This window comes from Borostomias antarcticus (assembly GCF_949987555.1).
Source record: "Borostomias antarcticus genome assembly, chromosome: 13".
Classification (NCBI taxonomy): domain Eukaryota; kingdom Metazoa; phylum Chordata; class Actinopteri; order Stomiiformes; family Stomiidae; genus Borostomias; species Borostomias antarcticus.
In genome coordinates this window covers 1,049,688-1,054,687 of record NC_140246.1, presented here as the reverse complement: position 1 = coordinate 1,054,687, position 5,000 = coordinate 1,049,688, and the positions used below count along the sequence as shown (strand labels likewise).

Sequence of the window (5,000 nt, the reverse complement as noted above, 5' to 3'; positions counted from 1 at the left end):
GTGTGTGTGTCTAGCAAGTAGCTACCTCCCAAAAGCAAAACCTCAAGCCGGAAAGCCATGCGTTTTGAAGTGGAGGAGACCTTTTTGATGTCGTTGCCAGATGCAGTGTGTGGAAGCTTGGAACTGCTGCATAACACACGCACGCACACACACACACACACACACACACACACACACACACACACACACACACACACACATTCCTTCCCTGACAGGAATAGAGCATGGTTCTTGGGAGGAGTCATGTAATCAGAGTGGAATGAGCCTCTCTTTAAGAAAAAGACCCCTTTCCTGCTTCTATATATAAACCCACTGGAGAAACGCTCCTTATGTTACCTTATAGAGACCACTTCTTGGACACACACACACACACACACACACACATCAGATGACTAGTATTTGGGCTACAGTTGTGTGTTTGAAGTGGCCATTCTGTGCTGTTGGGTTCTGGGGGATGAAGAGAAGAGAGACACTGGACTTCACCAGGCTGGAAATGCAGTATGAGCTTCAGCCCACACACACACACACACACACACACACATCAGAGGGCCTGAGAATAGCAGGCTAGCCCCCATCAGAGGGCCTGAGAATAGTAGGCTAGCCCCCATCAGAGGGCCTGAGAATAGTAGGCTAGCCCCCATCAGAGGGCCTGAGAATAGGAGGCTAGCCCCCATCAGAGGGCCTGAGAATAGAAGGCTAGCCCCCATCAGAGGGCCTGAGAATAGGAGGCTAGCCCCCATCAGAGGGCCTGAGAATAGGAGGCTAGCCCCCATCAGAGGGCCTGAGAATAGTAGGCTAATGGGAATAAATAATCAATTGTATTTATATAGTGCTTGTATTTATATAGTATATAGTGAGAATAGTAATGGTAATAAATAATCGATTGTATTTATATAGTACCTGTATAGTAGTGTGGGTAGAGACTGTGGGTAGAGACTGTGTGGGTAGAGACTGTGTGGGTAGAGACTGTGTGGGTAGAGACTGTGGGTAGAGACTGTGTGGGTAGAGACTGTGTGGGTAGAGACTGTGGGTAGAGACTGTGTGGGTAGAGACTGTGGGTAGAGACTGTGGGTAGAGACTATGTGGGTAGAGACTGTGGGTAGAGACTGGGTAGAGACTGTGGGTAGAGACTGTGTGGGTAGAGACTGTGTGGGTAGAGACTGTGTGGGTAGAGACTGTGTGGGTAGAGACTGTGGGTAGAGACTGTGTGGGTAGAGACTGTGTGGGTAGAGACTGTGTGGGTAGAGACTGTGTGGGTAGAGACTGTGGGTAGAGACTGTGGGTAGAGACTGTGTGGGTAGAGACTGTGTGGGTAGAGACTGTGTGGGTAGAGACTGTGGGTAGAGACTGTGTGGGTAGAGACTGTGGGTAGAGACTGTGTGGGTAGAGACTGTGTGGGTAGAGACTGTGTGGGTAGAGACTGTGTGGGTAGAGACTGTGGGTAGAGACTGTGTGGGTAGAGACTGTGTGGGTAGAGACTGTGTGGGTAGAGACTGTGGGTAGAGACTGTGTGGGTAGAGACTGGGTAGAGACTGTGTGGGTAGAGACTGTGTGGGTAGAGACTGTGTGGGTAGAGACTGTGGGTAGAGACTGTGTGGGTAGAGACTGTGTGGGTAGAGACTGTGGGTAGAGACTGTGTGGGTAGAGACTGTGTGGGTAGAGACTGTGGGTAGAGACTGTGGGTAGAGACTGTGTGGGTAGAGACTGTGGGTAGAGACTGTGTGGGTAGAGACTGTGGGTAGAGACTGTGTGGGTAGATAATGTGTGGGTAGAGACTGTGTGGGTAGAGACTGTGGGTAGAGACTGTGGGTAGAGACTGTGGGTAGAGACTGTGTGGGTAGAGACTGTGTGGGTAGAGACTGTGGGTAGAGACTGTGTGGGTAGAGACTGTGTGTAGAGACTGGGTAGAGACTGTGTGGGTAGAGACTGTGTGGGTAGAGCCTGTGGGTAGAGACTGTGTGGGTAGAGACTGTGTGGGTAGAGACTGTGTGGGTAGAGACTGTGTGGGTAGAGACTGTGGGTAGAGACTGTGTGGGTAGAGACTGTGGGTAGAGACTGTGGGTAGAGACTGTGGGTAGAGACTGTGTGGGTAGAGACTGTGTGGGTAGAGACTGTGGGTAGAGACTGTGTGGGTAGAGACTGTGGGTAGAGACTGTGGGTAGAGACTGTGTGGGTAGAGACTGTGGGTAGAGACTGTGTGGGTAGAGACTGTGGGTAGAGACTGTGTGGGTAGAGACTGTGTGGGTAGAGACTGTGTGGGTAGAGACTGTGGGTAGAGACTGTGTGGGTAGATAATGTGTGGGTAGAGACTGTGTGGGTAGAGACTGTGTGGGTAGAGACTGTGTGGGTAGAGACTGTGGGTAGAGACTGTGTGGGTAGATAATGTGTGGGTAGAGACTGTGGGTAGAGACTGTGTGGGTAGAGACTGTGGGTAGAGACTGTGTGGGTAGAGACTGTGTGGGTAGAGACTGTGGGTAGAGACTGTGTGGGTAGAGACTGTGGGTAGAGACTGTGGGTAGAGATTGTGTGGGTAGAGATTGTGTGGGTAGAGACTGTGGGTAGAGACTGTGTGGGTAGAGACTGTGTGGGTAGAGACTGTGGGTAGAGACTGTGGGTAGAGACTGTGTGGGTAGAGACTGTGTGGGTAGAGACTGTGTGGGTAGAGACTGTAGGCCGCCCTATCGCGCAGATAGTGTCTGTCAATGTACACATGATGCTTTGTTGTTTTTAAGGTATAGAAAAGGCTTTGAGATCGAGTTTAACTGTGTCATTGCACACAAAGACTTTCAGCATGGCCTCTACCTGTATCTCTACCTGTATCTCTACCTGTCTCTCTCTACCTGTCTCTCTCTACCTGTCTCTCTCTGGTCCACTCCCTGGTACTCTGCCTGGTACTCTAGATTAGTACCAGCTAGGTACTCTAGATTAGGACCAGCTAGGTACTCTAGATTAGGACCAGCTAGGTTCTCTAGATTAGGACCAGCTAGGTTCTCTAGATTAGGACCAGCTAGGTACTCTAGATTAGGACCAGCTAGGTACTCTAGATTAGGACCAGCTAGGTACTCTAGATTAGGACCAGCTAGGTACTCTAGATTAGGACCAGCTAGGTTCTCTAGATTAGGACCAGCTAGGTTCTCTAGATTAGGACCAGCTAGGTACTCTAGATTAGGACCAGCTAGGTACTCTAGATTAGGACCAGCTAGGTACTCTAGATTAGGACCAGCTAGGTACTCTAGATTAGGACCAGCTAGGTACTCTAGATTAGGACCAGCTAGGTACTCTAGATTAGGACCAGCTAGGTACTCTAGATTAGGACCCGCTGGTTCAGGGGAAAAAGCCCCCCGTGCACATGTGACTTGGGCTAACCCTAACCCTGACTTGGGCTAACCCTAACCCTAACCCTGACTTGGGCTAACCCTAACCCTGACTTGGGCTAACCCTAACCCTAACCCTGACTTGGGCTAACCCTAACCCTAACCCTGACTTGGGCTGCAGGAAATAAGAATCGTTTGAACTTTTTTGGCTTCATGCACTGGTTGAGCAACCTTCATTGGGATGAGTGGGCGGGCATCTTTCGATGCCGTATCCAATTAATCTAATAGCCTACAGTCATGGGACACACGCATGCACGTGCACACACACGCACACACACGCACGCACACACACACACACACACACACACACACACACACACACACACACACACACACACACACACACACACACAGGGCATACAGGTATTAGTGAAAGCGGGGTGCTGGTGAAGGATGAAGACAGTGATTGACAGATTAGTCAGTGTGATCTGTCTCTCCATCTATCAGTCTGTCCATCCGTCCATCACCGTGTGTAACTTTACAGAGTCAGACACACACACAGAGTCAGACACACACACACAGTCTCGCAGGGTTGTGTGTGTGGTGTGTGTCTACTGGTACTGCTGCAGCGGATATTGAGGGGAGTAAAGCGAGTGAGAGAGAGAAGTAGAGAGGAAGATAGAAGTAGAGAGAGGTAGAGAGGGAGAGATCAGTCCGTCAGGGTCGACCAAGCATAAGAAACTACCTCCTTTGTCCTTGGCCACTCTGCCTATCCATATAACTCCCTTTTACATAATTGCAGCACTGTCTCTCTCTCTCTGTCTCTGTCTCTCTCTCTCCGTCTCTCTGTCTCTCTGTCTCTCTCTCTGTCTCTCTCTCTCTGTCTCTGTCTCTCTCTCTCTGTCTCTCTCTCTCTGTCTCTCTCTCTTTCTCTCTCTCAGTCTCTCTCTCTCTCTCTCTGTCTCTCTCTCTCTTTCTCTCTCTGTCTCTCTCTCTCTGTCTCTCTCTCTGTCTCTCTCTCTCTCTCTCTCTCTCTCTCTCTCTCTCTCTCTCTCTCTCTCTCTCTAGGTCAGACTAGGGAAAACAGTGACATAGACCTCAACAAAAATACACACACATACTCACACACACACTGACTCACACACACACTGACTCACACACACACTGTAGGCTTGTACAGGCTATCATACCTTATAATTACCAGGCTATTATGTACCACACTATTATATATAAAGACAAACTGTTGAGTCCACAGGGATGCCAAGCAGCGTGTAATGTGTGTGTGTGTGCTTGTGTTGAGTGGCGTGCGTCTGTGTGTTAAGCAGCGTGTAATGTGTGTGTGTGTGCTTGTGTTGAGTGGCGTGCGTGTGTGTGTTAAGCAGCGTGTAATGTGTGTGTGTGCTTGTGTTGAGTGGCGTGCGTGTGTGTGTTAAGCAGCGTGTAATGTGTGTGTGTGCTTGTGTTGAGTGGCGTGCGTGTGTGTGTTAAGCAGCGTGTAATGTGTGTGTGTGTGCTTGTGTTGAGTGGCGTGCGTCTGTGTGTTAAGCAGCGTGTAATGTGTGTGTGCGTCTGTGTGTTAAGCAGCGTGTAATGTGTGTGTGTGTGTCTGTGTGTTAAGCCCAGCCAGTCTCTGTTGACTGTGTGTGTGCTGTGTGTGTGTGTGCTGTGTGTGTGTGTGCTGTGTGT

General features: G+C 49.8%; 1 protein-coding gene across 5 annotated transcripts in view; it reads left to right on the top strand.

The window, feature by feature from the left end:
• LOC311316613 (protein PHTF2) overlaps positions 1 to 5,000 on the top strand; it is a 44,961-nt gene that overhangs the window by 9,194 nt on the left and 30,767 nt on the right. The window lies entirely within an intron of this gene.